The sequence below is a fragment of the Pollicipes pollicipes genome, unplaced genomic scaffold (genome assembly GCF_011947565.3).
Source record: "Pollicipes pollicipes isolate AB1234 unplaced genomic scaffold, Ppol_2.1 Scaffold_6686;HRSCAF=7923_pilon_pilon_pilon, whole genome shotgun sequence".
Taxonomy (NCBI): Eukaryota; Metazoa; Arthropoda; class Thecostraca; order Pollicipedomorpha; family Pollicipedidae; genus Pollicipes; species Pollicipes pollicipes.
This window is the reverse complement of record NW_023596921.1, coordinates 47,489,458-47,498,264: the sequence shown is the minus strand read 5'-3', so window position 1 is coordinate 47,498,264 and position 8,807 is coordinate 47,489,458. Positions and strand designations below refer to the sequence as shown.

At 50.8% G+C, this 8,807-nt stretch overlaps 1 long non-coding RNA gene across 1 annotated transcript; it reads left to right on the top strand.

Annotated features, from left to right (window-relative positions):
* The first annotated feature begins 221 nt into the window (after positions 1-221).
* On the top strand, positions 222-5,973 carry LOC119107833 (uncharacterized). The gene is made up of 3 exons (XR_005095278.1): positions 222-397; positions 3,333-3,520; positions 5,865-5,973. It is a non-coding gene; the product is annotated as an uncharacterized LOC119107833 (long non-coding RNA).
* Positions 5,974-8,807: the final 2,834 nt, after the last annotated feature.

Genomic DNA, 8,807 nt, shown 5'->3' with positions numbered 1-8,807 from the left:
GATGATTGCCAAATCTCCTTAAACGTGTAATGAGAAAATCGAAAACATTAGACACACTCCCTCTTTTTAACCTAGCATGCTGTGAAATCACGCAAGCGCGTCAAATCCACATACGTGCCTTCATGCGGAAAGCGAGTGTGTACTACGACCCCCTTTAATACACCGCTGTGTGTCTGCTGAATGCAAACAGTAAGGAGGGTATGTTCGTGCTGCTGCAGAACTGGCGAACATGGCGAGTGGAGCCAGCAGCCCATCTCCACGCCAGATAACCAGACATCGTTCGTGGTGGCCGACCTGCAGCCGTTCACCGCCTACAGCTTCAGGGTGACGGCCGTCAACGGCATCGGCGCCTCGCCAGACGGCATCGCCTCCTACCCCATCATCACGCTGAGAGAAGGTGAGGTGATGGAGAGCGACGGAGTGTGTGAGGACGAGATGGTTAGTTCCGACAGCCTCATACAAGACTGAGAGAAGGTGAGATTGTGGACGGCGGGGAGCAGATTATCAGAGGCGGAAATAGTGTAGACTAACTATCGTATCCAACGCTGAGAGGAACAATGGTGTGATTGACGATGGTTTCTGTAATGGCGGAATATAGCGGTATATATATACATATATATATATATATATATATATGGCACATGGGAAGGGAGGTGTATATATATATATATATATATATATATATATATATATACCTCCCTTCCCAATGCCACGGTCAGGAAAGATGAAGAATGAAGAACGCTGGAACATTTGCGGGCAGTATCTCCTGAGGTTTTTTCGCCAACGAGGTCAGCGTATTTGCTGCAGACATCGCACTTACCATGTGGGGCACGTTACCTGCCCCAGATTTTTGCCGCAGCTGTTCTGTGTAATATTCTCTGACAATGACCACGTCTTTGGCGTATGTGGAGGGCGAGGCAAATCGGGTAGTTGCTTTACGATTTACGACACGTGCTGGACGATCACTTGCAATGACCTGACTTCGTACATGTGAAGCGCACACGTGATCTAAACGCCTCCGTGAGTCAGATACAATCCATGTTTGACAAACGTGTCAGCGCGATTACAGTGCTGCTGCAAACGTTTGGTATTGCATGTCTCCTGCTCTGAAGCGCTATCATGCTAGCGCGCGTTTTTTTCCATCACGCTTTGTTCGCATGGGCGGCCACAGATCAGGGACGCTTTCACCAGTGGCGAAAGGTCAACATGGTCAAATAAGAGAGCAGATGATAGTTAATAACGGGGCAGATTAAGAAATGAATGTAATTTAAGAAATTTCTAGCCTTGGGGGGGAGAAGGCTTTAACGAAAGGGGAAAACATTTGGTTGCTTGCATGCGTTAGACTCTTACGCCAATCATATTGTTGGTGGAACACGCTATTGTCACAACGTAACAATTTAAGCGGTATTCTCTTTGATCGCGCCAATGGATTCGACTTGAACCGAGCCTGTTCTCAAACCTATGTACGCATCCTAAACAACACAATGCAACCGTTTTATGTCCATGCCGATACTTGGAATCATCGCATCCATGGTCAAGTACGATTGTCCTCACAGCTAAATTTTTAGCTACCGTTTACATTTGGTGCGTTTTATTTTCAGTTAATAATGTTGTTGCAAGAACCCTTGGCAACTCATTTTCATGACAAACATTGCCCACCACTAATGTGGCATAGGAGTACTGGGTTTGGCTCCATCCATATGATTCTTCTTTGACTAGCTAGGAGACCAATACCCTCGGGCAAGTTCTGTACATTCTCAGAAATGTTGATGTAATTTTGGTCACATGTTGGCTGCAGTGGTCAGTTGGCAAAAGCTGTGTGATATGCAACGCGAAACTATTCTGCAATGTAGTGAATAGGCAGCCTGCACCGGGCTGCAAAACTTTTCAGGGAAGAAAGAGAGCATATCGCAGCAGATGAGAGGTAGATATACTATGACAAAGCACTGCTCTCAGAAAGGAAATCAGACAGCTCGCAGCGCGTCATACGCAGCTCCGAAATGAAACCAACAATGTCGTTTCTTCCCACACCAGTCTGGTTCTGGACGTGCCACATTCTCCATACAGGGATCAATTGTCACATAATCACTGAGATACCAGTTTTGTAGACTGTGGCACCGTACTGGCACGCCCCCCCCCCCTCGTCCTTTGCCTCTACGCATCGCATGCTAATGGTAAGCTTGAAATCGGAGGACTCGAGCGTTCTTTTATGAAGATTGGGCTGTTGCATATATAACATACAATATTCATGCGCTCATCAGTCATTGGTGGTGACAAGCTGTTACGAAATTATTTTCAACGGCACATTAAGCGAGCTTCGATGGATGAGCGCTCATGTTATCCTGCAAATGATGCGTGACTCTAAGTTATGCAACTTGCTGATGTGCAATGCATTAGTCATGTAAAAAGCGAGGCGCCCTCAAAATTCCTAGCCTGCCGGTGAATCTTCATCCATTTTCCGCTAATGTGATGGACTGACAACAACGACAAGCAACACATCAATCCTCAGACGACGTTTGTAAACCCGAGACCCAGGCCGGCGTGTGCACCGCATTCTTCTGTCGCTGGGCAGGGACCGTGCTGCCTTTGTTTAGAAACAGTTTGTAAGAGTTCAACGGTCGGCGTCGGATGACACGTAGCCGTTTACAGATGATTGTCCGTACCTCGGCAGGCTTAGCGCCAATCTGTAACTTACCAACAGCTTCTGAACACCATATGGCTTATGTTCATGCTATATTACGCCATGTTGCCCCAGTTATGAAAAACAACGTATCGCTTGAAATGTGCGAAATGCACTATTTTAATTTTAGACCTAATTAACCACTGAATCGTGTGTTTTAGCACAATTGCCTGGTGTTCATGTTTTGTTCGTATTATATGTATTGGGGAGTACTTTGGGGCTGTGTGTAAAAATGTTTGTTGCCCAAGCCATAGCTGTGTGTAACTAATTTCTCATATTTTAATCCACCTGCCATGTTTTCACAAAATTTGTGGTGCCATATTCGGCACATGTTACCTAATTGGACCTGCACGCTTTGAGTAATGACATATGCCGTTCCTCTATTTTTTCTCCTAGACCTGTTACTAAAGGTGCTGCTCCAACTTGTATCCTATGCCTCCCCATCTTTGGACGTTAAACGATAATCTTGGCTGCCCACATCATTTGAAGCGTGGCTTCTCCAGACACACGGACTCGCCATGGTCCCCCTGGTACATTACAGCAATGGCTTTGACCCGTACCGCCTCCGTGACATTTTCCTGCAATCTCCCGGCGGTGGGGCGGCCAACCAGGCCAGCGTGGTCTGTTGAACTTCCGTCACGCTCTTCCACAGCCCCAGCCGGGAAGCCGGCGATCCTGGCGGCGCATAATACAAGCTCCACTTCGGTCCGGGTCCGCTGGAGGCCGCTGTCCAAGGAGGAGCTGCGTGGAGAGTTTCAGTTCTACAGGATCACTTACCGGGAGCGGAGCAACGTCAGCAGCCGGATTCGAGAGCTTCGGATCAAGGATGAACGTGTTCAGGTGGGGTTCAGGTGGGCGTGTTCAGGTGGAGTTCAGGCGGACGCGTTCAGGTGGAGTTCAGGTGGACGTGTTCAGGTGTGGTTCAGGCGGACGCGTTCAGGTGGGATCAGTACACCGAGCCCAGCGCCGAGCCCGTTCTAGCGCCGAGCACACGCCCCGTATAGGGTTCCCTGTGCCGGCCGAGTTTCGGCATCCGCCCTTCCATCCTATGTTTTGCTCTATCCTGTTACCTCGCAACTCCTCACTTGTCGCGGGCAGGCTGCACACGCGCGCCATGAGCGAGCCAATGTTCCCCTTGTGAGTACCCCGTCCGAGCGTCGAGCGCACACCCTGCATGCAGTCCCTGTACAGGCAAAGCCTCGGCGGATGTGTCGCCAGCAGCATGCAGTCTTCCCGCACCTTTATCCATTTATCTCCATCTCATCGCCCCAAAATGGTCATGGTTGGCGGAAAGGGCTTTAATCCGAAACATCTAAACCTAAATCAAGTCTGGGTAGAGGACGGACCCCCAGGCCCACACATTTTTACCCCACTAGTTTCCACTCGCCTTTATCCCATAGGCTTGAAATGGTTGCTACTGGCCATAAGGTCTGTAATCCTGGTCAAACCAACCATATCCCCAGGCGGCAAAGTTTCTTCGATCCTAGATGTCCGCTTTGGATTTCTGAACTTACTCCGAACGCACCCTTCGAAGAACACCTTACTGCTTGCAAAGTGCGTAAATGTCCCATGTTATTACAAAACCTGCCCAACGAGTGAATCTTTGCGCTAGTGTGGTTGTCTGCTGTCGATGTGTTGTGTCGTACTAAACTTCTCGCTCATTCACAGATATGTGATTACGCGTGTATTACCACAATAACATGATGAACTTGGCCTTTGAGAATACGGTTTTGGCAATAAGTGATACCTATACCCTATATGAAGCCTATATATATATATATATATATATATATATATATATATATATATTTGTACACACACACACATATATATATTGTACACACACACATATATATATATATATATATATATATATATATATATAAATATACGTATATGAACCCGGTACCTTCCGTAGCGTTCTCCCGCCGGCACCGACGTTGGGAGTTAAAAGTAGCTCACAATCTGGTTCTCGGATCAGAACAAATGCGAACGGCAAACGATGGCCTCGATAAATCTCACCTAGCGCCATTGAGCTGGCATATTTTGCGTGATTAATAAAGCCTCAGATCGAACAAACTACCTTCGAAATAATCCAGAACATTTGAACAACTTCAGGACTATTAAACACCCGAAACATTATACGCACAGGTTTTGTTTACAGCGCACCAAACGAAAGGGTGTATAAATGTGCTTTAGAATCATATATTCTTGTCAACAAAGATTACGGATGCCGGGTCAGGGCAATGTTATGGAAAAACCATGTCATGTCGAGGCCAAATCACCTCATCGAGTCTTATTTGTCCGCCCTTCCCGTCGACGTTTCAAAAGGAAGTATTTCGTGTGTCCATCTGACTGCTACGCTCACGGCCTACTGACATTCTTATTCTGAGTGTATCAAAGCGCGCTGGCTCAACACCTGCAAGCTGATCCCACGCTATCGTGGATTAACCTGGAGCGTGGCCTTGTATGGTATAACTGACACGGAATGGCAGGCAGTCAAACCTTTCGACGAATTACAGCAAAGCGGCCAAAAACAAGGAAGAAAACTGCGAATTACTGCGAGAGGAGGCAGATATTGTCCTGCAGGTTTCAACAAGGCAATGGCCTAACCTAACTTCGAACAGCTTTACCCACGAAAGTCTTAATTAATCGTTAGTCAGATTTTCACAATTTGATGTACCTACCTAGTACGTATGGGATTCTTTTGTTGGGACAGATTCCCGTGGACAGAATGAGATGCTTTTGCTCCATCCCCCACACCACGCGCTGCATGTTTTAAAACATGGATACTTGGGGTGGTCACGATATTCGGTCGAAATTGATTATTTGTGCATCTCCTGCTCGTAATGGGAAGCTAGAAGTTCATGTGTAAGAGTGGAAACTACAGCACAATGTGAAGTTTTCCTCCCGGTCATATCGATCCCTCTGCCGGAAGTTGTGTGTGTTCGCTCACAGCAGTGTAGCGGTCCCTCTGCCGGAAGGTGCATGTGTTCGCTCACAGCAGTGTAGCGGTCCCTCTGCCTGAAGGTGTATGTGTTCGCTCACAGCAGTGTAGCGGTCCTCTGCCGGAAGGTGTGTGTGGTGTTCGCCCACAGCAGTGTAGGCGTGCAAACGAAATGTCGCCTGACTTAAGGATGGCCACCACGCACGACGCGTATGAACATATTGTCTCCATCTTCAGAGCCACACCATCTCCGGGCTCCGTCCGTACACGCAGTACATCATCTCGATACAAGTGGAGAACCCGGCTGGCCTGGGTCCCAGCTCCACGGTCGTGGTCACCACGGACGAAGGAGGTAAGAGCTGTCAGTCTCTCTTTTCCCATTCTTTTTGGTTAAAACTGGGTATGTGCATTATGATAAGACTGTTGTCTGCACGTTGTAACCAAGGGTTAATGATTGATGTATAAACACTTGATCTTGTGCTGATACCGTTCGCTGTTTGGGTTACTCCGCCAGTCCTGCCTCTTGACGGGCATCTGCGCCGATCGCTGTTTGGGTTACTCCGCCAGTCCTGCCTCCTGACCGGCATCTGCGCCGCTCGCTGTGTGGGTTACTCCGCTAGTCTTGCCCCCTGGCCGGCATCTGCGCCGCTCGCTGTGTGGGTTACTCCGCCAGTCCTGCCTCCTGACCGGCATCTGCGCCGCTCGCTGTTTCAGTTCCCCGAAGCGCCACGGCAAGTGTCTGTCGTGAACGTGACAGATACCACGGTCACCATCTCGTGGCTGGCTCCGAATCGCCCCAACGGCCTGATCGAGGGTTACCGTATCTACTTCACTACCGGCAACTTCACCAATGCCACTTGGCTCAAGCTGCCCGTGGATGACATGCAGTACACGCTGAAGAATCTAGGTCAGTTGGTAGACTGCGGTGGTCAGAGGTTTTGCGTAAGTACCAGTGTTAACGTGATGTCAATGTGTGTTGTCCCCCTCGTTACAATTAGCAGCCTATTTTTTCGCTTCATTAAGTATTACGAACAAGACTGAAACCTTTGGCATGATGCCTTTACTCATTTCCAGGTCGCAGGTTTGATCAAGGAGTGGTGGTTGGTTGTCGACATTCGCGTTCCCGTAATGTCACGTTTGAATTGGCCGACATCACTCCCGTAATTCACCATCATCTGTCCAGCTATAGAGCTACTTCATGCGGCAGTGACAAGCTGATGTCATACGATCTCGGTCAATATATCTCTCTGAACTGGGACGGACGATCGCCTGTCTATTTTGATGTTCCGAACTGCTTTATATCTGATAACTTGGGACAGAATTGGATGGGGTGTTTCCATTCCGATCCCCGTCGTTCCATTATTCAATATCCAGTACATAAAGTGTACGCTAACCGGTCATGAAAGTAGTTTTCGACATATTACGATAACTAATTATGTTGCCGGCGACAGCGGCTTGTGCAATGACCAGTCTCGGAAGATGAGCCTGAGGGCTCGACATGCCGCTTAGAAATTAGCGCGGCTGGAATCCAGCCACCGTTCAGATGCACGAGGGCGATGTTCCATGTCTCGCTTGACTTTGCGAGAATTGTCCTCACTCCCAGGCTTGCAGTACACGAAATGCTTCGTTCAGAAGTGCAGAGGACTGGGACCACGCTTGTCATACGGGATACACTCACCACTCGGAGCCCGATGCTCTCACCATTCGGAGCCCCATACCCTCGCCACTCGGAGCCCGATGCTCTCACCATTCGGAGCCCCATACCCTCACCACTCGGAGCCCGATGCTCTCACCATTCGGAGCCCCATACCCTCGCCACTCGGAGCCCGATGCTCTCACCATTCGGAGCCCCATACCCTCACCACTCGGAGCCCGATGTTCTCACCATTCGGAGCCCCATACCCTCACCACTCGGAGCCCGATGTTCTCGCCATTCGGAGCCCCATACCCTCACCCCTCGGAGCCCGATGATTTCACCCCTCGCAGCCCGATGCTCCCACCACTCGGAGCCCCACACCCTCACCACTTGGAGTCCGATACTCTAGCCACTCAGAGCCCGATACCCTCACTACTCGGACCCGACACCCCACCACTCAGAGCCCGACACCCCCACCACTCAGAGCCCGATACCCTCACCACTCAGAGCCCGATACCCTCACTACTCGGAGCCCGACACCCCCACACTCAGAGCCTGATACCCTCACTACACGGAGCCCGATACTCTCACCACTCGGAGTCCGATACTCTAGCCACTCGGAGCCCGATACGCTCAACACGGAACCCGATGCCCTCACCACTCACTGATCGCGGTGCCGCATTTACTAAACATATGCATGACTTCACAACACAAAGCCTGAGAAAGGTACGTTCAAATTATGGCAGTCTTTCCTACTCTACGAGTTGGCCTCTGGAGAAAACTCGGTCGAACAGGTGACCTTAGCCTGTGGGTCCCTCCGGAGCCCGATGTGCAGTTAGGACGGCTGGAGCTGAGAAAATCCGAGCATGGCATCCGAGACTGAACCGCCAGGCTCATCGCCACCCTCGGCCTGCAGAGCCCTTCTCCAACTACTCGATCGCGGTGAAGGCGTTCACGCGGAGCGTGGAGGGCCGCGAGTCGGCGGCGCTGGCCGTCACCACCGACGTGTCGGCGCCGGCCGCACCGCGGCTGACCTCGCTGGCATGTCAGCCGACGCGGCCCTGCTGCTCGCCTGGCGACCGCCGGGCCGCGTCCGGGGCCGCATCGACTTCTACGTGGTCGGCTACCGGACCGGCCAGGCGGCGGCGCTCACGGAGCTGCAGGTCACCGCCGACTCGGCAGAGCAGGAAAGCATGGTGAGCCACGCAGTGGGTCTTAATTCACAGGGATTGTCTTTATGATGGGTCTGGATGGTCATGGGGCGAACGTGCTAGGTCTGGTTGGGACTCAACGGGGCGTGGTGTATATTGGGATTGCGGCGGCACAGTCAGTGAGTTGTTCCGGCAGCGTGCTTTAGTTGTCTCAATGTATCACATCCGGTTTCTCACCACGTCTCTGGACCAACGTCGCCCTTGATTCAGGTGCCGTCCAAGCTCCCTCACCGTCTTTGTCCGCTCTCTCTCTCGGCCAGTTCCTTCTGCCGAACCTGACCGCTGGCGCGGTGTATGAGGTGCGCGTGCGTGCGGCCACCCGCTCCCTACACC